Here is a 26348-nt window from a genome sequence, read left to right on the forward strand (position 1 = left end):
GGCTCCCTCCAACCTAGGGCCGCGGTCGCTTCGTCTAGCCTGCGAGTCTCAGAGGAAAAAGGGGCTCCAGAAGTGCGTCCCCCGGGCCACTCACTCGACCCTGCAATTGTGGGGGGAAGAGAATAGAGGAGTGAAGAAGGGTGCATTTTCCATCTCACCTCAGTCCTCGGCTAGGAAGACCACGTAGCCCTGACCAGTGGGCTCAAGGCCCTGCTGGAAACTGGTGAGCCCGCGTTCAAAGACCACTCTTCTAGTCCTCTCTAATGTCAGAGGGCCCATGGTAAACAAAACGCCATGTATCAGGGCCTTTCTGTGCCAGCCCTGTCCTGGGCACTCTGGACGTTGTCAGAATATAGCGCAGGGGTCAGGGACATGGGCTTTGCGGTCAGGCATACCTGGGCTCCACTCACAGCTCTACCAATATCCTGATAGCCCCGGACCTTCTTAGCTTCTTTGAGCTTCATTCCTTCAGTATATTTTAGTTGCTTCTGAGTTTCTTCAGATTTCTCTGACAGTTAGATGAGATGGATGTAAAGTGCTCAACATGGTGCCCGGTGCATAATAAACTCCCATATAGCTATCATTTATTAATTACTATTTTCAAATTAAATATAACAATTTTATGAAGTGATAGGATACCATTTTAAAATGAGGAAAATGAGACTGAGATGTTAAGGAACTTAACTTCGCACAGCTGATAAACGATGGAGGTGGGATCTGAGCACAGGTAGTCCTGCACTTTTAATTCACTACTGCTTCTCAGATTGTGGATATCTCAACATTTTATGTAGACACAATTAAGGGTTAAATGTTTAGTGCAGTTACAAACTAGGGTGGCACATTATTACTGAATAAGATGCTTGGGTATGTACTGAAGATTTTAAGTACAGAAGACATTAGAGAAGAATTTATTGTGGTTTTTGCAGGTTCTGAGTGTATATGTCTCAGCTTGAGATGAGAAAATGAGAACAAGTAACAAGCATGTTTTTCAACTGTAAGTATCTTTTTACATTACTTTTCAAGGACCACTGACAACAAAAATTGTTATTTCTGATGTTGGTATATGCGCCTCTATTTGAAAAGGGAGAAGTTGGGCCAATGAAAAGTCTATTTTCCATGTGATAACATGAGGAAATGGCTAATAGGAAATAAGCTTTTGCTTCTCATGAAACAACCTTGGAAGAGTCACACTTGGGAAAGGTTGAAACCCTTTCTTTCAACAGAAACAGAGACGGAGAGAGGAGGGAAAAAGCTTTATGTATCCTGAGTGCTAATCCCAGGGTGGGGATGCAGATTATTCAGAGTTGCTTCATTCTGCAGCTTCTCGTGGAAGCTCAGCTCAGTCAAACCAAGGAAACAGTTGCATCCATCACCAGCCACATAAGTCCTTAGGAGAGATATGCAGATCATGAGAGACTGTTACCTGAGGTTGGGGACCAATGGAGGGTGCATTACCTGCAAAACAGGTAGGCCTTTGCACCAAGAGCCTGAATATGGAGTGAGGAACACAAGTGGATGAGCTGTTCTCCAAGGCCACAAACCTTATCTTATAACCTCCCCCATTTACCCTGAGAGCTAGCTCAGGAACTTTCTGGTAAAAAAAAAAAAAAAAAAAAAAGGAGAAATTACTGTGAATAAGAGTCATCTGGAAGATTTCATTGAATAGGTGGGATTTGATTTGAACAGGGACTTAGTAATAGGTATAATATGAATAATAGAAAATGTGGGACAGGATAGAACATTGTAGGGAGATATGGTAGTAGTGACAAGGAAAAATAAAGGAATGGCTTGGCATGCATTTGGGTTAGTATCTTACCTCTGCAACCTACTAGTGTGTGTCCTTAAAAGTTATTTAACCTTTTTAAACCTTATTTTCCTCATCTTTAAAATAAGGATATAATCAATCATTCATTCATTCAATGACATATCATGTACCAAGACAAAGGAGTCACTTCTAAGTACATACAAATGAAAGTAGGGGCCATGATTTTTTATATAAAAAATTAAAATACCAAGTACCTTCTTTATTTCTTTTAAAAACTGAAATTCTGTATCCCCCAAGAATCTCTCTCTAAGCGTTTTTTCTATTTTAAATATAGTAGGGTGTATATGTCAATCCCAGTTTCCCAATTTATTCCCCCCTTTCCCCCCCGGTAACCATAAGTTTGTTTTCTACATCTGTAACTCTATTTCTTTTTTGTAAATAAATTCATTTGTACCATTTTTAAAGATTCCACATATAAATATCATGTGATGTTTGTCTTTCTGTCTGACTTACTTCACTCAGTATGACAATCTCTCGGTCCATCCATGTTGCTGCAAAGGGCGTTATTTCATTCTTTTTTATGACTGAGTAATATTCCATTGTATATATATACCACATCTTCTTTATCTGCTCCTCTGTTGATGGACATTTTGGTTGTTTCCATGTCTTGGCTATTGTAAATATTGCTGCAATGAACATTGGGGTGCATGTATCTTTTTGAATTATGGTTTTCTCCAGATATATACCCAGGAGTGGAATTGCTGAATCATATGCTAATTCTCTTTTTTTAGTCTTTTGAGGAGCCTCCATACTGTTTTCCATAATGGTTGCACCAATTTACATTCCCACCAACAGTGTACGAGGGTTCCCTTTTCTCTACATCCTCTCCAACATATATTATTTGTAGACTTTTTGATGATAGCCATTCTGACAGGTGTGAAGTGATATCTCATTGTTGCTTTGATTTGCATTTTTCTAATAATCAGGGATGTTGAGCATCTTTACATGTCATTATTAGCCATCTGTATGTCTTCTTCAGAAAAATGTCTATTCAGATCTTCTGCCCATTTGTTGATTGGGTTGTTTGTTTTTTTGATATTGAGTAGTATGAGCTGTTTATATATTTAGGATATTAACCCCTTGTCAATCATATTATTTGCAAATATTTTTCCCATTGAGTTTTTTAAAAATTTATTTACTTTATTTTTGGCTGCATTGGGCCTTCCTTGCTGTGCGAAGGCTTTCTCTAGTTTCAGGGAGCAGCGGCTACTCTTCATTGTGGTGGTCAGGCTTCTCATTGTGGTGGCTTCTCTTGTTGTGGAGCACGGGGTCTAGGCACACGGGCTTCAGTAGTTGTGGCACGTGGGCTCAGTAGTTGTGGCGCACAGGCTTAGTTGCCCTGTGGCATATGGGGTCTTCCCGGATCAGGGCTTGAACCTGCATTGGCAGGTGGATTCTCAACCACTGCGCTGCCAGGGAAGCCCCCACATTGAGCTTTAATGCTTGTTAAAGCCTGTTCCTGCCCCACAGTGATTGACCTAGCAGAGAGCTTACATCTGCTGTGTTCATCCCACCTCTTATCTTTCCTCTCTCCTCTTCCTCCTCCTTCTGTGGAGCAACCAATAAAACCATCTGGTCACCTGCAACTATTCCACCAAATTCTGTATCCCTCAGGTGTCAGTTTCTACTCCCGATTATCAAAGAATTTTTTTTATTATTGAAGTACAGTTGACTTACAATATTAGTTTCAGGTGTATAGCATAATAATTTGATATTTTTATAGATTATACTCCATACACAGTTATTATAAAATATTGACTATATTCCCTATGCTGTGTATTACATCCTTGTAACTTACTTATTTTACACCCAGTAGTTTGTACCTCTTATCCTCTTCATCTGTTTTGTCCCTCTTCCCATCACTGCTGCCTCTGGTAATGACTAGTTTATTCTCTGTATCTGTGAGTCTGTTTCTGTTTTGTTATAATTGTTCGTTTGTTTTATTTTTTAGATTCCACATATAAATGAAAACATACAGTATTTGTACACTCTGCGTCCATCCATGTTGCCACAAATGGCAAAATTTGATTCTTTTATGGCTGGGTAATATTGTATTGTATTGTATACATACACCACATCTTCTTTATCCATTCATCTGTTGGTGGACACTCGGGTTGCTTCCATATCTTGGCTATAGTAAATAATGCTGCTATGAACATTGGGTGCATACATCTTTTTGAATTAGTGTTTTTCAAAGAATTTTTCTAACAAAGAAAGCTCTCCCTTTCTAAGGGGACTTTTGGTGAATAAAATCTCTTTCTCATCATATATTTCTAAGAGGATTTTTGGTGAATAAAATCTTCTCCTCCTCCTCATGTATTTCCTTGAGAAAAATATTTGCCATCTCTGTATATTTTGCTGCATGGCTTCTGAGGGAAGGGTGGCAGTGGCTGGGGTTGGGGAGTGGTCATTTGGAATCAGAAGGCAAAACGTAGTACAGCTGTATTTTACTTAAAGTAGTTGGACCACCTCCACCTCATAGGCTAGTATCCTAAAGCGTTGCTGGAAATTTTCTCGAAAGCTCCATTGGTGATAATGCCTATTGGATTTCTGGGTCTAGTGAGGTAGCATTGTCCTACCCCACTCTCCGTGTGTTGGTTCAAATTCAGTAGCACTGGGGTTCTAGAGTTACCCTAAAAGCAGGCAGGATTCCCATAGGACTTTGACCACATTTGTTCACCCTTAAGTCAGGGCTGACCACTGGACCGTCAGTGACTATGGAGACCCCTCCAACTATTATAATACCAGGGTCTAGGCTAACCAAGGAGGGAAGGTAGAGCTATGGTATCTACTAAGCTTTTTGTTTATGGTGTCAGGAGAACTTGATGCTATGACCTTTCTCCTGTTTCTGGATCTTAATTTCTGGAAGACTGTTCTCACAAGCACATTCCACCAAAAAACACCCATCTTCACAAGAGTGGGAACATATGGAGGTACTTCTCTTCTTAGCCTCCACCCCCAAGTGGTGCTGTGGATGGTAAAACTGTCTCCAGCGGCTGCTAGATTCCTGGGGCAAATATGTAAGATATTACTGATCTCTTGTTTAGGACTGGCTTCCCAGCTAGGTAAAAATTCAGTAGTCATGGTTCGTGTTTAAGGCCCAGGGATTTTTCTAGCATGTTCTCTGATCCAAAGTAAGGAAGTCACTTTCCCCGTAATGAGGGGGCTTTGGTGTTAAAAATCTGAACTTGGGTGACTGAGCTCCACCCTCTGCTAGGCTGGATTTGTACCCTTATTTCTAACCCTGAACAGTTCCCTCTCTTCCTCCCCTTGAATAACTTCTTTAAAAGCAAGGAGCGGGAAGGATAACTCACAATTTCACAGGAAGTTCTGAGCTTCTCCTGTGATGTTTTGCTTTAAAATCCTCCTACAGCAACTTTCTTCAACAAGCCTGAGTTTTCCAAACTGCTTTCTAATAGCAACGTGGAATGCTTTGTGGCAAAAGCTGCTTAAGTTTTAACACAAGCGCAAAGGTCATTTCTCCTTCCAGCTGTTACATTGTCAAAAATCTGACTTACAAATCCAGTTTACCACATTTTAAAGTATTGTTAAGCAGTCAGCTACTCAGTGTACCCCAGGGGATGCATTGGAAGCTTTGTGGTCACATAAATTCCTAATTCTGGATCCTGAAAACTTTAATTATTGTCCACATCCCAACTGTCATTTCTCTAATAGTTCAGGGAATGTAAAAATCCTCCTTTCCGCACTCCCTGAAAATGTCTAAATTTCTTGTGGCATGTAGCATTTACTAGGGGTCCTGATAGTCAGTCCCAAGTTCAGATCCCTGAAGGATCCTGTCCCAGTAGAAGAAGCACGCATAGTAGGAATCTTTCATTAGACCTGTAATGAGTTGCATTGTGTCCCCTAAAAAGACATGTTCAAGTCCTAACCCCAGGAACTGTGAACGGGACTTTATTTGGAAATAGGGTCTCTCCAGATATAATGAATTGTTTTGATATGAAATCATCCTGGGTTTAAGGTAAACCCTAAATCCAGTGATGATTAGCCTTTTAAGAAAAGGACACAGAGAGACACATAGACACACAGTAGAAGGCCATGTGAAGATGGAGACAGTAAAGACCTCCATGTATTTAAGGAACAAGTAGAAGGCTCAGGAATGGTGCTCAAGGAGGGTGTGGTACAAAATGAATGAGCTCAGAGAATGGTAAGGGTCAGATCCTGTGCAGCCTTGTAAACTATGGTAAAGAGTTTGGATTTTATTCTAGATGTAGGGGAAAGCATTTGTAAGGCTTTAAGGAGAAAAACTGGTCTGATTTGAATTTTTAAGTGATATCTATTGCTGCTATGTTGTAGTTAAGTGAAGGGTTGGGGAGGATTTTTATGGTGTCAAATTAGCTTAACCTGAGTTATGTTTCCCAGAATTCCCTTCCCTGTATGGCTCAGGGGTAGTGAGCCTCACAAGGAGCATTTTGTACACTATTTGGAAGGCAGAAAGGAAGCAGTAGCCTATTGCTTTTACACTTGGAAGGTCAGAGCAGGGCACAAGACCCCACTGCAATGCACCCACATTACTGTAATCTGCTGGCTCACCTTACTGGCCTGGGACAACATCTGGCTCACAAGTCCTGCCAGAATTTCTTCTTCAGCCTCGCTCAGCCCTGGGTCAGGATTATATTTAGCTCCATGACTAAGGGCATCAGCTTCTCCAGCGGGACACATACTCTCATCAAAGTTGGAAGCTCAGAGGTTGTGAGAGAATGACAGTAATTCCGAGTCTGTCTTTGTAGGTTCAAGTCTGTTCTTACAGGTTCCAGTTGATGCTCACATTTCCCTCTTTATATTCATCATCCCTTTAAGTGCCAGAGCCTGGGGCTGGCACGTACACTGTTTAATCAGCTTCCACAGTTGTAAGGTCAAAGCCCTATAACAAATTCATATGCATATGTATATGTGTGTGTGTGTATATATATATATATGTTTTACATATATGTGTATTTTATATATTTATATAAATTTTGTAGTTTTTATACTTATATAAAAGATTATAGTATATTTATATAAATATATTTAGTTATAAAATATGATATATATTATATATTTAAATATACTGTATTTGAAATATGTTTTATTATATTTAAATATTTATTACATATAAAAATATTTTTATATGTTATATATTTGTTTTATATATGCATGTGTGTGTGTGTGTGTGTGTGTGTGTGTGTGTATGTGCATCCATCCTTGTGGTTCTGCTTCTCTGATTGAACACCACTGAAGCAGGGGCAAAAGTGAAAGCAGGTGTACTTGTTTTTTTTTTTGTTTTTTTTTTTTTTAGTTTCTGCTTTATAACAAAGTGAATCAGTCATACATATATGTCTGTTCCCCCATCCCTTCCCTCTTGCGTCTCCCTCCCTCCCACCCTTCCTATCCCACCCCTCCAGGCGGTCACAAAGCACCGAGCTGATCTCCCTGTGCTATGTGGCTGCTTCCCACTATCTATCTACCTTACGTTTGGTACTGTATATATGTCCATGCCTCTCTTTCGCTTTGTCACAGCTTACCCTTCCCCCTCCCCATATCCTCAAGTCCATTCTTAAGTAGGTCTGTGTCTTTATTCAGCAGGTGTACTTGTTAAGTGGCCAATACCATTTAGTCCAGAACCAGAGATACAGAGATATCGTTATGGAGATAGAGAGAGGTGTACTAATTTAAGAATTGTTTTGGATGTTGTATTAGGGTTCTTTAGAAAAACAGAACTGATTGGATGTATACAGAGAGAGAGAAAAGAAAGAAATTTATTATAAGGAATTGGCTCATGTAATTATGGAGGCTGAGAAGTCCCAAGATCTGCAGTCAGCAAGCTGGAGACCCAGCAGAGCTGATGGTGCAGTTCTAGTTTGAGTCTGAAGGCCTGAAAACCAGGAGAGCTGATAGTGTAAATTCCAGTATGAAAGCTGGTGGACTCAAGACCTGAGAAGAGCCAGTGTTTTAGTTTGAGTCTAAAGGCAAGAAAACACTGATGTATCACCTCAAATAGACAGAATGAGCTCCCTCTTACTCTTTTTAGTTCTATTCAGGCCCTCAACTGATTGGACGAGGCCCACCAGCATTAGGGAGGGCAGTCTGTTTTACTCAGTCTGCTGATTCAAATGTTAATCTCATCCAGAAGCACCCTCACAGACATACCCAGATAATGTTTAACCAAAGTCTGAGTACCCTGTGGCCCAGTCAAATAGACACATAAACTTAGCTATCACAGAGGTAGAGCTTACAAAATGTATGGATCTATATTGGATGCAGGTCTGGCTTCATGTGCAGTTGTACCAGGCCCCATACTTAGAAGGACTCCACAGTTGGTTTAATGCTTTGCTGTTGCTCTCTTGAAATTCTTGATAATTTTTCAACAAGAGGCCCTGCATTTTCATTTTTCACTGGGCCCCACATATTGTGTAGCTGATCCTGATGGATGTGAGGAGTGAGGGGAATAAAAGGCTTAAGGGTTACACTTGGGTTTTTGGATTAAATGACTAGGTGGATGGTAGTGCGTTGGAGGTGGAAATTGACAGAGAGCTCAAGAATTTTGATTTGAACATGTTAACGTAGAACTGCCTCTTAGACATTGTGGTAAGATGTTTGTTGATTGCTTCCCCAGCATTCATTTCCCTCTTCCTGATTCCTAGCTAGACCTTGTTTCGCAGCCTTGTGGTTAGGGTTTGATTGGCTCTAGTTCCAGCCATCCACACGCTGTCCTGACATGGCAGTCTCTGCCATATAGGGGCAAAGTAATCAACTAAGCTATATAAACTACTGGTGCTCTTTGTAATTCCCTTTAACCATAGACTAAAGAAGAAGAAGACTGATTATTTGAGAAGGAGAGGCAAAGGCTGCAGAAATCAAGCCTAAAGTTTTCTCAATTTCAGGTCGTGTATCATTGTGGGAAAAACTCCTTGTTTTCCCCAATATCTGTCTTTGCCATCTTCCTCCTTTGTTAGCTGAGCTCCTGTTAAAAAGACTACATTTCTTTACCTTCCATGCAGCCTTGTGATGATATTCTGTTTAATGGGCTGTAGGGGACATTGTGTGTGTAATTCCTCCTTGCTTCCTCCTTCCAACTGTCTAGAATTTATATGCATTGACAGGAATCTCAGTAGTAGGTAGCAGAAAAGAACGCTGGTCCTTTGACATCCTGAAGCCATGCCAGTTCTGGACTTCCTACTTCTTGTTTGTTACAAGAGAGCTAAAACTATCTTATTTAAGATAAGATTACTATCTACCACTATTTTCGATTTCTGTCACATGTAGCCAGTGTTAATCCTAAATGATACAGTGTCCATATAGTTAACTCCTTTTCTTTCAAGGGCACCTAAATGAATGCTGGCTTGATGCAAACAAGAGTCTAATTAGAACAATTTTTTTTTCTTAGTCAGACATCGTGTATATTTTCTACATACACACCAAAAAAAAGAAAGAAAGAAAGAAAAAAGTCCTTTTACCCAATCCATATTTTGCTTTGCCTTTTAAGTCGTAGAAGAATTATAGATACTTTACTAGGATCTATTATTAAAAGCACTGCTACTTTCTCTAGGGAAGCAACAGTTGATCCACATTTTCCTGGCACTAGCTCACAGTTCATAAACCCTTGTTTAAAATTAACGCAAATCATTAAACAACACAGAAAAAATTTCTTTTAAAATTACACAGTACAAGCTGCCTTCTGAGAGACTGGAAAAAGTGAGTTTACATGTAATCTCAGATAAGGTGACCAAATATTCAAAATTGGCTAAGACAGCCCCAACTCCCAGATTGCCCGCTGCTCTGGTTTCTGTGTCAGCACACGTCTTGTGGTTCTAGACAGATGTCAGCCAGCTTTAGCACAGGAATTCCTCCCCCTGCTCAGGAGAGCAAATAACTGAAAATGGGGGGAAACAACCTGAAAGTATAAATGGCAAAAAACTAAAGCATGGTTACAATATTTTGGTTCTTTGTTTGACAAAGTGCAGAAGCATTTGTCAATGAATACTGTTTAGTTTGGTGTCTTTCACACTGTGTATTGCATGACCCATTTCTAGGGTGTGATTGATATTTTTAAAAAGTGATATTGACTACAACAGACTAGAAAAGGCCAGAGTGCATTGCACATACTAAGGATGAGTATTTTTCAGAAATTTCTGTTTGGGTTTTGTCTGTGAGTCTTTGGTACAAGAGGGTGAATAAATGAAATTTAAAACAACTAAATTTTAGTTATTTATGACTGCACTCCCCAGTGTTTCTTGAATCATACAGCAATACTAAGAAATGTTAAGCCTTCCATTCGTCATATATTTAACCTATGTAACCGTAACGGTACTTGTGAGTCCATCACTTCCTTGGGTGGGGTGTTTTCCCTTCAAGTCCCAGACTCACATAAGTTTTCCAAGGCTGTTCCAGGGACTTTACAAGTGTCCAGGACTATTGGATGAGGTGCTGTCTACAGGGGATTGGTCAGTGGATAGTTCACTCTTGAAGTTCACTGGAAGTTCACATGGTGTTTAAAGACTAAATTGAAGTTAGCCAATTGGACAAGGAGAGAATGGCATTCCAGGTAGAAGGAGCAGTATATATTAAACAGAAGAAAGAAATAGTAGATTGTATGGGTTCACAGTATCTTACATGTAATTTTGAAATCCAAGAAGTTCTAAAAGCTGAAAGCTTTTCCTTAATCCATTAGGCAGGAACACCTAGCTCAATCTGAACTCATTGGTGTGCTGCATTTGTCAGGGACCCATCAGGAAACAGATGGTATTCTCAAATTGGGATCATTGAAAGAGGATTTAATAAAGAGACTCATTCGAAGGTGTGGGGGGAGTGCTGGCACAGGGATAGGAATGTGATAGTGGGACAGGAGAGTTGTGATCCCGAGACACACGTCCCTAGGAGACAAGAGGAGAGAGTGGTTCTTGGAGGCCAGAAGGAAGGAGTCATGGGAAGAAGACTACCTAAAGAGCAACTGCCTCCAGATGACTGTCCTTCAGGAGAGGGAAACACCCCAGGCTCCTGGATAGCCTGCTGGGCTCCCCATTGACTACATCCCATTAGAAACCTGGGGGCAGTGGAGTGTGGGGCTGAAGCGCAGATAGGTCAGTTTCCCAGGCACAGAGCAGGTGCAAAAGGGTGGATTATAGATCTGGAGGAAGCAAGGGCAGTGGCTCAGTGGCAAAACCAGACCCCAACCGACGGAGGCCATTTGTGGCCTTATAACACTTAATGTGAATATTCTAGGTTTGCTGCAGAAACATTTATGTGTTTGATACGAGTTGATGCCTTAGACCATCTGGGCTGTTATGTAACATATATACATATACATCTATCTATCTATCTATGCATGGGATTACCTTTTGAAAATCTAAAAAGTTATGAATTCTGAAATGCTTGTGGTCTGTGGGGTTTCTGTTAAGAGCATACCTACAAACAGAAAACTGGAGACATTTCCATATGGCTAGAAGATTTTGTATGTGGGGAGATAGAAGGCAGGAGAGGAGGCTGGAAAAGTGGACTGGAGCCATGACAGAAAGAGGCTTTTATGTCAGGCCAAGAGTGTGGACTTGGTTGTAAATGGTGGGGATCGATAATAAAGACTTTTAAAGGGGATGGCAAGGTTATGCATGTGTTTTTCAAAGATCACTCTGGCTATAATGCACAGATTGGGTTGTACTCTCCTGGGCAGCAGAGCATATGATGGCCTGGGTTTGGCATTTCTCTCGTATCTCAGAGTAGAGAAAGAGCAGGGGAGGGAGGCAGGGAGGGCTGAAAGGCTGGCTCTAGTGACTCACAACTGCACAGATGACACTTGAACAGAACGTGGAAGAATCAGAGAAACACCTGCTGGGGACCAGAAGAGGACACTATAACAATTTCAGATGTCATATGCAGCACCGCTTAGTAAGCTGCTTAACAAGGCTTTTGCCAGCATTGCAGATATATTTCATTGCTCATCAACCAAGAGAGATACTGTTCCCTTGCTTTTTTGAATCATATATTCTTCTTAAGAGAAATGAATAGGGACCCACAGGCGTTAAGTGGCAGTAATTACCCAGGAAGTCTGTGATAGAATCTGGACTGGTCTTCTAACTCTGGGCCGTGTTGTTTTTATCACACCACACTGCCATCCAGTCAGTCTGCAGTATGGTGATGGTCCACGTAAATGTGTACTTGAGTTTCTAAAAAGAAAATATAGAAGTAAAAGAGTAGTGCATTACCTATTGACTTATCAGTCTTTGGAAGGTATAATTTTTTCCTCTTTAAGTTTTAATGAAAATAAATCCTCAAAATCTATAGCATTAAGCAAAATAAAAGTCTAGTAAAGCTAGCACAGTAGTTTATGCATAATTATGGAAAAACTGGTGCACAAAGTGATTATATATCATGGCTCACTTGGTCAGACTTACTACACAGTTTATAATTGATTCTTAATCTTTCTCAAATTGTTTAATGGTTTCCATATGCTTGCTTGTGTTTTAATTCATGTGCATTTAGTGAATCTCACCTACCACAAGCAAGTGAAAAGTCTATAAAATAAAAATTTATCTCCTTTTCGCCACTACCCCTCCCCGTTCAACACTTTCTCCAGGGATAACCACTCTTAAGAGGTGTGTTCTATTTTTTCAGGTTTGTATCCAAATCTGCCTATATGTTACAGACATACAAAACCAAATGTTTCTTATGTTGATTTCCCACAAAAATGGCATAACACCATGACAGTGTTCTGCAACTTGCTTTTTTCACTTGATATGTTACATATATATTCATGTAAATATTAATGATTGCTTTGTGTTCTATTGCAAGAATTTTCTTTAATTTAACCATTCTGTAACTGATGGTAAATAGGCTCTTTTAAAGTTTTTATTATGACAAATAATCCTTCAGATTAACATCCTTGTACTACTTCTTAGTTGTAAATACTTGAAAGACCTTGCTCTCTAAGGTCTTTGGCCAAAGTATATATTTTGTAGGAACTGATAACTTCTTTTTTATTAGACCTTCTCTTGGAAGTCATTCATATTAACCTATAAACAGAGCAACAAAAAACCATTTTATTGAATTTTAGGCAAATGATAAAAGTGACTAAGAGGGTTTATATCTGGTAGAGACCATTAATATCTTGCTATTTTCTGCTTTACCTCACTAATCTCAGTTTCTTAAGCAAGGTCATTCTGGAGATTACTCTTTTTTTTTTTTGCGGTACGCGGGCCTCTCGCTGTTGTGGCCTCTCCCGTTGAGGAGCACAGGCTCCAGATGCGCAGGCTCAGCGGCTGTGGCTCCGCGGCATGTGGGATCTTCCTGGACCAGGGCACGAACCCGTGTCCCCTGCATTGGCAGGCGGACTCTCAACCACTGCGCCACCAGGGAAGCCCTGGAGATTACTCTTAAAAAATTCTTCTTTGGTATTTACTTCATCATATCTTTTATCTTAAGAACATCTAAGAGGAACAAACCTGAGAAAGAATCTCCAGGTTAAAGAGGTGGAAGTTGCTAGAAGTTAAAGCGGTGTTTCCACCCTAGGGAAGTGATATGCTAAAGGGCTGTGGCACCCAGGACATTTTCTAACTCTCTGCTTCCACCTTTACCTCAAATAATGAGCTCCTCTGAGAGGAGCAGTGTGTGGTGGCTAGGAGCGTGGACTTACGCACTCATCAGCTGTGGGCCTGGAGCAAATGACTTAACTTCTCTGTGCTGCAGTTTCTTCATCTGTTAAGACAGGGATGGTGATGGTGATGATGATGATGACGATGATGATGATATTGTCTACTCTGTAGGGTTGTTGTGAAAAATCAGAGATTAATATTTATAAAGCACTTACAGGGCCTGGCATATAAAAAGCACTATATAGGTATTTGTTAGATAAAATACACAATGTTATAGGCACTGTGAAGTCTCCTGAAGAAGCAACTGTTCATGAAACTTTTCCAAAGCTCAAATATAGCTAAACTCCTCCTTATCAGACCTTCACTATAGAGCTTTCTCTATTCAGTACTCACAGAAGCCCTATATTTCAGTGGTTTGTTCTGGATTTCTAACTTCTAATGAGAAATGATATTTTCTTTAGGTTAAAAAAAAGCAGGTTAGAAAATGGACAGATACTGGGTGTCTATTTCCTCACAGTTGTTAGCACATTCTTTTTGTTCAACAAAATAGTCTAACAAGAAGAGGAGATTTGCAAAAACATATCATAGAAGAAATCGAGTCAGATTTCAGAAACATAAGTACAGAAACAAATTGGATTGTCAGGAAACATAACCTTCTGAACATAAGAAAATGATAGAAAATTCATTGACAGTATATATTTATAACCCACATTTTCACATTCTTTGTTGTTTTGTTGTTTGTTTGTTTGTTTTTTTGGCCACACCACGCTGCTTTCAGGATCTTTGTTCCCCCACTAGGGATTGAAACCGGACCCCAGCAGTGAAAGCACCGAGTCCCAACCACTGGACCTCCAGGGATTTCCTATAACCCACATTTTCAGATTTTATTATTATAACTATTAGAAATACAGACAATTTTTATTTAATCAAGAGCTGGTTAGCCAGATCTGAGATTTTACAAGTCTTTTGTTACTCTTTTCTTTTCATCCTGCCCCTGCAATATCCTGCATTTTGATCAATTTCAAAGCATAGGAAGTCAGGTATGAGATTTGTTTCTCTTAATATGGTTAGACTTCCAAGGCAAACTGTGTAGTGTTTTACTTCTTCTTTAGCAGGAAGGTACAGAATGAAAGGGCCCCTCCTTCTGGGGGCCTCTGTATTCTCTGGAGTAGTTGACTGTAGCCTTGGGCTGAGCACTCTGACCAAGTAGTTTTATATTCTTGTCTGATGTATTATGATTTAGTTTCACAACAGAGTTGAATGTCTTACTTCCTCGTATTATCACTAACAGGATTTGGGGGCTTGACGCCAACTATTAATACCAACTTCAGCATAGAATTGTGCTTGTAGGACTTTGGAGAGGATTTCTGATACTGAAAGAGGGAGGGAAAATTAGCTTGCTGTGGGTAGCCACTGAAGTACCCATGGAGAGTTGGCATTCAAACTTTCAGACTTGATTAAAACACTAGGAAAGAAAAAAAACCTCTAGGAAAGAAGCTGTAGCAGATATAGCTGTAGCCACCCTGTAATTGGGTATTGTGTGTTTGTTTCTTTTATACTTTGCCTTGTTCCAGAAAGTTAAGCAGTTATGATATGATTCCTCTTCCAGGACAACAACAGGAAAAGATGGAGCTCTTGTTTCTTTTCTTCTCCTTGGCCTGCATAGGCTTGTGTTTAACTCTGTAATAATTTCTTTTAAAATTAGAGTTGCTCAGGCAACTATACTCTTTACTTTCTAACTTGACCCCGTTTCCTGATGAATGGTCTTTTTATTTCTTAGCTAAGTCCTAAAGGTTTTCACATTCTACAGTTTTCTCTGCTAAATAGCTCTAGGCATAATTGTTTATAAAATCATAGGCAACCATAAAACCTTAGATTTTTTAAAGGAAACTTAGAGACCATTTAATCCAACCCCCTCATTTTATTTTATTTTATTAAAAAAATTTTTCCCCCTCATTTTGTAGTTAAAGAAATTGAGTCCCCAAGAGGGTAAATATCTTGTGTAATGACATCCAGCTAATTTGTAAACTGGGTAGAATTTTCCCAAGCTAATTTTTTTGGCTTGACTAGAATTACAACTAAAACCATTTTAAAGGCCACATACTTTTCCATCTTGGTCCTTTTGAAATATCATATGGATATAATGTACAGTAATCACATTTATAAAATCTTGACTCCTAATTCTGAGAAACGCTGTGATGTGAGAAATTGTTAAAGAGGTTTGGAATCAACATGCTTGTTAATAGACCATTTCTTACAACTCTGGTCTCAGATGTACAAGTTAATTGAGGGTTGGCTAGGTCAGCCTAAAGAGATTGCTTTGCTTTACCTAATGACCTTTATTTTGGTGAGGGAGGGAGTTGAGGGAAAATGAACCAATGCAAATAGACAGAAATAATGTCAACATAGGAATCAGATTAAGTTCAATAATCTATTGTCATTACTATTAATATAATATCACACTTTGTGCCTACAAGCTCATAACTCTAGTTTGGCAAAATGAAGACCAGTAAGAAATTATAAATTACCTTTGTGTCCATAACTTGCATCTAGCAAGAGCCAAAGGTGAAAAGTCTGTAGCTTCCCCATTCTCTTTCTGTTGCCCATTCATACCGGTTAGTGAGTCTGTCTATGTAGCCACAAATAACTCACAGAATCTTTGAAGAGCCACTGTTCTTGACCTCTGTATGCCTCTCTTTTCAGGGTAGTGTATCCCACAAACAGGCCCATCTCTAATATTTGTGAGCCTGAGGTGAATGCACAAGTGGTTATTTTCACAAATCCCCCCTAAGTGGGCCACTTACCCTTCTGTTCATACTGACCTCAAAGAAACTTGTGTATAAGTGTGCAGACTATACCCTACATATTCAAGTTCGGTCCATAACTCCAAACACAAACTATACAAACAACTACCTCTTAACTACACTTTGGGCGATATGGTCTGCTCCTAATTGCACAGAGAGGAGCAAAAGCCCAAGCAGGCCCTGGAAGTAGGCTCAGAGTTTCTTGAGCAGGAAATTCTGGACATCCTGGTTAGGGAAAGCTTGGTTTAGAAGAGGATAAGAAGGTTACAGGTGGTCAAACATCCTTGGACTCACAGACCCACCATTGTTCGTGTTGGGGGGAGGAGGAGGGCCAGAAGAGGGCCTTCTAAAGCATGGGACCCACGAAAGAAGTTCTGGTTAATTGGATCAAGAGCAGTACTGCCAACAAAAAAACCTCTGGGATGGAGCCCTCCTATAGACATTGTCTTGGGTTGGACCTGTACAGAGTATGGAATCAAAGATGTCTCATGGCCAGAAAGGAGTTTTAAAACAGGAGGTTCAAGAGATTGAAAAAAGCATCTAAAAGAACAAGACTGTTCAAAAGTTTGTCATGTCAGGACTGAAAGGAATATTCAAGATCAGCTAATAAAGATGGAATGAGACTACAAAGACAGACAACTTGCTCAGGGTCAGACTGCAAGTTAGTAATAGAGCTCAGCCAAAAGCTTGGAACTTGGGCTGCCAGGTTCTCAGGACTGGGTTTTTTCCACAACGCTGTGCTGAATCCCTTTGATGTAACACTGTAAGCCAAGATGGAAGAAAGATGGCCACAGGGTAGCTCCTATACTGTAAGTCTTTTCAACAGTGTGACGGAGCAGAATGGCAAATACCAATGGTTTCTACTGAAAATCAAAGATCAGTCAGCCTCTGTGTGTGTGTGTGTGTGTGTGAGTGTGAGTGTGTGTATGTGTGTGAGAGAGAGAGAGAGAGGAAGAGAGAGAGAGAGAGAGAGAGAGAGAGAGAAAATCAGGTAAAGAGAGGGGAAGCACTAAAATACAGGGGCCAATGTCTTGGTGGGGATGTTGAGAATCAGAGAAGCTCTGTCTCTTTTTATGAGTCAAAACCAGGAAGTGATATCATCATTAGATGGTTCAACTGGGGAACTTGGTACAATGAGAAAAGGTAGAAATGAAGAAGGGAGCTGTAGGGTGTCTGAATTAGTCCCTCACTCCTGTTTGCCACCACTTTGGGACTCTATTTCAACTTCATTCATACCCTCCTACACTGTCAGTAATGTTTGTTTTAAAAATGAAGGTCAGGAAGAGGGAGATGTCCTGGAACCTTTGAAGGTATATTCTCAAGATGCTAATGTTATTCCTCCACATAATACTGATGAGAAAACAACCCAGAGGGATTTCCCTGGTGGCACAGTGGTTAAGAATCTGCCTGCCAATTCAGGGGATGCAGGTTTGAGCCCTGGTCTGGGAAGATCCCACATGCTGCAGAGCAACTAAGCCCGTGCACCACAACTACTGGGCCTGCACCCTAGAGCCTGCGAGCCATAACTACTGAAGCCCATGCTTCTAGAGCCCATGCTCCACAACAAAGAGAAGCCACCACAATGAGAAGCCCGCACACTGCAACGAAGAGTAGCCCCCGCTGTCTGCAACTAGAGAAAGCCTGTGTGCAACAACGAAGACCCAATGCAGCCCAAAAGATAAATAAATAAATAAATAAATAAATAAAATTTATTTAAAAAAAAAAAAAAAAAAAACCCAGAGCAGGAGGAAGGTGAGGAGGAAATGGCAGCTTCTCAGCTCCAGTGATTATCCCTCACATTCACGGTGAGAGCCATGAAAATCCTCCTCTTGGTCTTTGAGGAACTACATGATATGGCTGTTTTTCCACTGCTAGTAGGGGTCTAGGGAAAATCTGTGCACATTTCTGAGTAACTCTCTGCATCATACTCAATGGTGAAAAGCTGAAAGCATTTCCTCTAAGATCAGGAACAAGACAAGGATGTCCACTCTCACCACTTTTATTCAACATGGTTTTGGAAGTCCTAGACATGGCAAGCAGAGAAGAAAAAGAAATAAAAAGAATCCAAACTGGAAAAGAAGTAACACTGTCGCTGTTTGCACATGACATGATACTATACATAGAAAATTCTACAGATTCTACCACAAAACTACTAGAGCTCATCAATGAATTTGGTAAATTTGCAGGATACAAAATTAATACACAGAAATCTGTTGCATTTCTATACACTACCAACAAAAGATCAGAAAGAGAAATGAAAGAAAAATCCCATTTACCATCGCATCAAAAAGAATAAAATACCTAGGAATAAACCTACCTAAGAAGGCAAAAGACCTGTACTCCAAAAACTAAGATGCTGATGAAAGAAATTGAAGATGACACAAACAAATGGAAAGATATGCCATGCTCATGGAGTTGAACAATTCGTATTGTTAAAATTATTCCACACCCCAGGGAAATCTAGAGTTTTGATGCCATTCCTATCAAAATACCTATGGGGTTATTTGGAGAACTAGAACAAAGAATTCTAAAATGTGTGGGGAAACACAAAAGAACCTGAAGAGTCAATACAATCTTAAGAAAGAAGCACAAACCTGGATGTATCATGCTCCCTGATTTCAAACTATACTACAAACCTAGAATCATCAAAACAACATGGTATTGGCACAGAAGAAATAACACACAGATCCATGGAACAGAACTGAGAGCCCAAAAATAAAGCCACACTTATATGGTCAATTCCTCTGTGACAAAGGAGGTGAGAATATACAATGGGGAAAAGATAGCCTCTTCAATAAACGGTGTTGGGAAAACTGGATAGCTACATGCACAAGAATCAAACTGGGATCCTTTTCTCTGCAAAGATAACCTCAAAACGAATCAAATACTTCAGCATATGGCTTGAAGCCACAAAACCCTAGAAGAAAACATCAGCAGTGTGCTCTTTGACATCAGTCTTAGTGATATTTTTTTGGATCTGTCTCTTCAAGCAAGGGAAACGAAAGCAAAATAAGCCAGTGGGACTCCATCAACTGAAAGTCTTTTCAACGGCAAAGGAAACCATCCACAAAACAAAAAGGCAGCCTACTGAACATGAGAAGGTATTTGCAAACAATATATCTGAAGAGGGGTTCATATCCAAAATGAACCAAGAACTCATGCAACTCAACCTCCAAAAGACAAAAACCCAAGTAAAAACTTGGCAGAAGACCAAACATTTCCCCAAGGAATATACACAGATGGCCAACAGCCACATAAAAAGATGGTCAGCATCACCTATTATTAGGGAAATGCACATCCAAACCACAATGAGATGATCACCTCACACCTGAAAGAACGGCTGTCATTCAAAAGACACCAAATAACAAGTATTGGTGAGGATGTGGAGAAAAGGAAACCCTCATGCATTTTGTTGGAAATGCCACTATGACTATGGAAAACAGTTCAGAGGCTCCTTGAGAAATTAAAAATAGAACCACCATATGACGCTGTAATTACACTTTGGAGTATCTTTCTGAAGGAAGCGAAAACACGAATTCAAAAAGATACACGCACCCCTAAGTTCATGGCAGCTTTACTGGCAATAGCCAAGATATGGAAGTCACCAAAGTGTCCATCAGTTGGGTAAAGAAGACTTAAATATATGGGCCATTCTCTGAAATGGGGGAGACCCAAATGTCAACAACAGGGAAATAAATTATGGAATTTTTAAATGCTACAATATTGTCAGCATTAAAAATGTCAGTTTTGAAAATTTTTAGCAATATACTAAAAATTCATAATATAATGTTGAGTAAAAAAGCATGATTCAGAAACTATATATTGTTATGCCAATTTTAAAAAATAGATGATTATAAAATACTTGAAACAAATACATCAAAATGTTAATTTTATTGTATCTAGGTGGTAATTAGAGATGTGTTTTAATTTTCTTCTTTATATAGTATTTTCACTACTTTCCAAATTGTGTCTTATGAACATATACTAATTTTACCATTAGGAAAAGATGTTGTTTTTAATAGAAAGAATGTGCTTTAGCCTAATTCATAAGGATGTTGTGAGGAAAATGAAATAATAGGAGTTTAAAACTTAAATTCTGACAGACATGTGCTAAACAATCCAAGTATTTATGTTAAAGGAAAATTTTGACATATGTCTCCATGTATAGCTTTTTTTCTTAATAATGAATGGAGGTGCCTGGAAGTAATTGTCTCAGTCATTAGAGGGACACAGTATATAGCCACTACCACTTTAGAGCTAGTTTTGTTTGCAGACCCTTGTGTCCAAGAAAAAGTCAAATAGACCTTGGCCGTTATATAACAACTTTATCCAGTCATCAGGAGGGATAGCTAGCTCTTTAAGGAAAGTCTTTGTGCCCGAGGTGGGAAGTGTGTAGACAGACTCTTTTTTTTCTGTGGCTTCAATTTCAGCCCCTCTTCTCAGCAGGCAGCAACCATTATCTCATGTCATTCCCCATGGAAGCTGCTGGTGAGTTGGAAGAGGGTTAAAGTAGGTTCTTGGGAAATACAGGAAGGCAGCAAATAGGGGTGCAAGTGGGGCTAGGACCAGAATTAGCTTGGCATCTTGGTAAGATAAGATAAGGTAGGTGACTACTACCACTTATGGATTGCTGTGTCAAGTACTTGCTAGTCATGATCTCATTCAGTCCTGTAAAAATATGAGCTAAGTCATGTTATGTCTTTTTTCTTCTCCTCTTTTTTTTTTTTTTAAAACTGGAGAACTGAAGCTCAGAGAGGCAAAAAATCTTGTCTAAGATCACACAGCTAATAAATGCTAGACCTGGAGTTTGACATCAGGTTTTACTGGCTCTGAAATTTGTGCTTTTTACAGTAAAGTTCAGCGAGTCCCAGAATTGTTTAACACCAGATTCACTCAAGGAGAATTTTGAAAATACAGATTCCTAAATCCTATCCCTAGAAATTCTGATGATTTAGTAGGTTGGGAATTTGACCAAGGAATCTGTACTTTAAAAAGCCTCGTTGATTTGCTGGTCAGGGAGGTTCGAGGACCGCTGCTCCATTCCACATTGCTGCTCCCATATCAGCCATGAGACAGGACGTGTTCTTGTGCATGGACCTGAAGACTCCACCCAATGAGTGAGCGATGCTGGAGGAAATATTACATGTGAACTGCACACCCTGCACAAAATCCTCCACTCCTGGCCCCTGTCAATTCTTCAGTTTCATCTGTCTCTCTCACAAAGTCAGAATTGGGGAAAACCAGCCAATTGGGAAGAGTGCTAAAACAAAACATGTAAGTGTACCAAGATAGAGGAAATTATTTTTAATAGAACTCTTCACTGAGACCTGAACTGTGTTAAAATTGACAAGAAGAAACCAAAAACAAAAAAAGAAAACAAGAAAAGAAGAAACCTCTTGGGGTAGTGAGTGGGAAGAGGGGACCGGCCCTGCAAGGAGTTTGTTTCAGCAACAATAGATGGTCACTAAACAGCTTCTAAGGAGGGCAGATCCTTCTAGGTGTAGAGCTTGTATTTTGCTGAGAGGCTTTGCAGGTTTGGGGCCAAAGTGTGTCCATGTTTAGGACCAGAGTGCAGTGGCTGAGGTGCCACCTGCGTTCTCCTCACTGCTTCTTCTCCAGGCTAATCAACTTCTCCCTTGAGTAAGTATTTAACAAGTATATTAAATGTATTGGCTTGAAAAAGCACAACATCATTGACCTGGCTGATGCATCCCTGTGTTTTAGTCCTGCCCTGTTTCTCACTCCACCCCCATGTTACCTCCTTTCTCCTCCAGGTCTTTGGAATACTCTTGTTTGGGATACTCTTCTGTTCTCTCTCATCCTCTTTCCCTTCACTTATATTATTCTTATTAGTCTTGTGGGTCTCAGCTTAAGCATCCCTTTCTCAGGGAGGCTTCCCCAACATAGGGGTTAGAGACTCTTAGAATAGTTCTGACAACTCTCTGTCATAGTCACCACATTTCCTTGTTATTTCATATCTAATTGCCTATTGGCTCCTAAACTGAGTTCAATGAAGGCAGGAACCTTTTTTGTATTGTCCACCACTGTTTCCTCATAGCTAGTCCAATGTTCATTAAGTATGTGTTGAGGACTGAATGAACTGAGGGTCTGAGGCTATGTGCAGAGTGAGCCCCTCACTTAGAAGGATCCAAGGCCGGGTCTGAACTGCGATTAAGTCACAGGAATTCCACTGGAGAGAATCCCTAACCTTAGCAAAACCCAGCCATACTCCAAATCATGCTACGAAGAATCCCAGAATGAAAATCAGGACTACAAGGTTCACCCAGGTGTGGGACTTTTGGCCGGTTGCTTAACCCCTTTATCTTTCAGACCTTTTCTGAGTAACAAAGGAAAACTGTAGGGAAGTTCTTTGAAAATAATATGAGTTAATAGTTGTAGAGACATTGAAGAGATGGGATCATCTTTAAAAGACTAAGGTGCTTGGGACTGAGGGACTTCTCTCTGGTTCCCATTTTTCCCACGTCTGGTTGAGTCAGTGCAGTCAGTACAGTGGAGCCCTCATCAACCCCCACTCACCACCACCATTACCTGGTTGACTAATACAGTTTGTGTGTTATTACAAAGGAAAAGGGAGGAGGAGAGAGAACCAAGTAAGTGGCAGCATTTGCTGGCGTAAGAATGGGGCGGACCTGTCAAAAACACTTTCCAGATCCCTCATTCTCTAGGGGATAATTTTTCTGCTGATATTTCAAACTTAAATACCTGTACCAGAACTGCCATCTTTAAGGTGATAGTGCTAGAAATCGCTCTTGACTTCTCAGTATGAGAGGTTTTAAATAATAGTTGCTTTAATGAAGTACCATATGGATAACATTTTAGGACAGGCAGTCAAATGGTGGTAAGAAAGAAAAAAATCAACTATAGAAATAAGTGAAAGCATTTCACTATATATATATACCAAATCATCATGTTGTACACCTGAAACTTACACAATATTATATGTCAATTATATCTCAGTAAGTCTAGAAAAGAAAAAAACAGGGTAAGGAATTAGAAGTAGAGTTGCCAGATTTTGCAAAGAAAAATATTTAAGACATACTTACACTAAAAAATTATTGTTTATCTGAAGTCCAAATTTAATTGGGTAACCTGTATCTTATCAGGCATTCTTTAATGGAAGGCCTCTCCTTTTTCCTTAGTTCTGTTCTGATTATTCCATGGTGAAAAAATAAAATGAAATGTTCTATAGAAATATTCATTCTGTAGCTCATTTAGTGTCTTTAAAATCACGTTTCCCGGGCCTCCCTGGTGGCGCAAGTGGTTGAGAGTCCGCCTGCCAATGCAGGGGATACGGGTTCGTGCCCCGGTCTGGGAGGATCCCATATGCCGCGGAGCGGCTGGGCCCGTGAGCCATGGCCGCTGAGCCTGCGCGTCCGGAGCCTGCGCGTCCGGAGCCTGTGCTCCGCAACGGGGGAGGCCACAACAGTGAGAGGCCCGCATACCGCAAAAAAAAAAAAAAAAAAAAAAAAAATCACGTTTCCCTTCAAAAGAGCCATTGTTTTTCACTCATCTTTTTATATAGGAGATTAGGGTTAATTTACCTTTTTAATTATTTCGTGTATTTCTTGAGATCTGTGTTTCAACCTTAAATCAATAAGGATTTTTATCATTATGCTCCTTTTATTATAGTTCAATACCATGTATTACTATGTATTATTTGAAGGCAAGTAAAAGAAATCACCACTTTACACAGTGGAAAATGTTGGGCACTGCATTTCGTTCATTCTGTTCAGTATTCAAAGGGATTGTTTTTCTGTATTATTTTATTTTGTATTGAAAATTTCAAATGTGTATAAAAGTAGAAGGAATGTTACTATATTTCAGTATATATCTCTAAAAAGATAAAGATCTTTTAAAAAATATTCACAATACCACAATATCATAATCACACCTAAAACCACTAGCATTTCTTTAATATTATCGAATATCTAATGAGAGTGCAAAGTTGCCTGATTATATACTTTCATAATTTTTTATAGTTTTTTTTTAATCAGAAACCACGCCAAATTAATTCCCTTTGTTGTAATTTGTTGATAGGTTTCTCCTTCCTTTTTTCCCCCTTGTAAGCTATTTATTGAAGGAACTTGGTTGTCCAATTGAATCTCCTACATTCTGGGTTTTTTGTTGTATCCCCATAGTATCATTTAACATGACTCTCTGTCTCTGTATTTCCTATAAACGGATTGGGCGTCATGTCAAAGGGTTCATGAGCTAACTTGAGGAAGTTTCCCCTGGGTAAAGATGGAAATCAACAGAAATAATTACTGCAGCGGATTACAAACACATTAAATATGTTAAAATCCATGAGTTTATGATGTTAAAAAAAATCTCACTGGTAACTTTTGGAGAATGCTAAGGAGCCAGCTCATAAATCTAAAATCTGGTAAATAAACAGAAAGAACCAAGCATTTAACCTGCCTTTTTGTGTTGGATACTTCAGTGCACCACCCAGATCCCCTCTTCAGGACTGAGACACTCATTCAACTGCCAGGAGCATCCCCAGGAATTGTCTTTGGGTAAAGGGAGCTATCTTACCGAAGGTTACATCCTCAACCTAGGGGCAGCCCACGAAAAATGATTAGTCGATGTAAGAGTGGGAGCGGGTACAAAGGCACAGCCTCCACTTCGAATGGCTACCCCAGCTTCAAAGCTCCTTGTGGGACTGACTGAGTGAATCCTCCTTTTCAACTCCATCACAGTTCAACTCCTCCCTCACCCAGTCCCTGCTTCCCTCAATGGGGTCGTTCCCTAGTGCTCTGCTTTTTAAGCCTCTGACATGCAATCTTCATCTCAGAGTCTGTTTCCCAGGAAACTGACCTAAGATACTTTCCCGTAAGAAATGCAATTCAGGGTAACAGAGTAGCTGATGAGGTGATATCACAAAAAGAAAGACAACTGGGTATTATGTGCCTCCTGAAAGAAGTACACACCACCATCTAAGAGGTATTCTTGCAAAAAATTTTAACCTAAATTAGACAATCTCTAGATCCAACTATCAGTTTACAGGAAATACAGAGACAGAGGGTCATGTTAAATGATACTATGGGGATACAACAAAAAACCCAGAATGTAGGAGATTCAACCGGACAGCCAAGTTTCTTCAATAAATAGCTTACAAGGGGGAAAAAAGGAAGGAGAAACCTATCAACAAATTACAACAAAGGGACTTAATTTGGTCTGGTTTCTGATTCAGGGGTCTATGAAACTTCTTTGATTTTATGTTAGTATCTCTTTTCTCTTCCTCAGCAATCCTTGTTCTTCAGACTTTAATATGCTTGCTTACTTTGTCCTTCTCTCTTTATAATGGTTCCTGAATTATAGTACTAACAATGTGATTAGTGAGAAAAGTTTAGGACTTTTTGAAGGTTTTTCCCTTCACCATAAGTCAGATCTCACCAGGGATACACAGTCAAATGATTGTGTTTTAAAGTCATTTAAAATATATTTTCTCTGCATTAAGTCACCAATTTGATATACAGTTAGGTTCATTTGTATCGTTTTGCTTTTGAGTGTTAGAAATACCTTTAATATTTTTGATATGACTTTGTTATTACTATGCAAAACTTTTCCATGGTTCCAAAGTCAAATCTATTGAATAAGGTACATTCAGAGAAGTTTAGCTTCTATGCCTGTTCTTTTATCATTTTTTTCCTGCTTCCCCCCAAAAATAAGCATTTCTTTATGGTTTATACTTCCTTTTTTTGTTTTTAGATAAGCAAATACAAAAATATATTTGTATTCCCCCTTCTTTATTAAAGAGTTGGTTTTGTTTTTGTTTTACTTTGCTTTCTTTCACCTAATATTATAGTTTGGAGATCTTTCTATAACAATACATAGACATAGTCTTTTTTAAAAAAATTATTTATGTATTTATTTTTGTCAGCGTTGGGTCTTCGTCACTGCACGCGGGCTTTCTCTAGTTGCAGTGAGTGGGGGCTATTCTTTGTTGTGGTGCACGGGCTTCTCATTGCAGAGCATGGGCTCTAGCCATGAGGGCTTCAGTAGTTGTGGCTTGTGGGCTCAGTAGTTGTGGTGCATGGGCTTAGTTGCTCCACGGCATGTGGCATCTTCCTGGACCAGGGATCAAACCCATGTCCTCTGCATTGGCAGGCAGAT

At 39.7% G+C, this 26348-nt stretch overlaps 1 long non-coding RNA gene across 2 annotated transcripts in view; it reads left to right on the forward strand.

Annotated features, from left to right (window-relative positions):
• Window positions 1–12: 12 nt before the first annotated feature.
• LOC132489362 (uncharacterized) overlaps window positions 13–26348 on the forward strand; it is a 159841-nt gene continuing 133505 nt past the window's right edge. For both annotated transcript variants that reach the window (XR_009531853.1, XR_009531852.1), the window contains exons 1-2: window positions 13–223; window positions 927–994. This is a non-coding gene — a long non-coding RNA (uncharacterized LOC132489362). The remainder of the gene's footprint in view (window positions 224–926; window positions 995–26348) is intronic.

This window comes from Mesoplodon densirostris, chromosome 4 (genome assembly GCF_025265405.1).
Source record: "Mesoplodon densirostris isolate mMesDen1 chromosome 4, mMesDen1 primary haplotype, whole genome shotgun sequence".
Taxonomy (NCBI): Eukaryota; Metazoa; Chordata; class Mammalia; order Artiodactyla; family Ziphiidae; genus Mesoplodon; species Mesoplodon densirostris.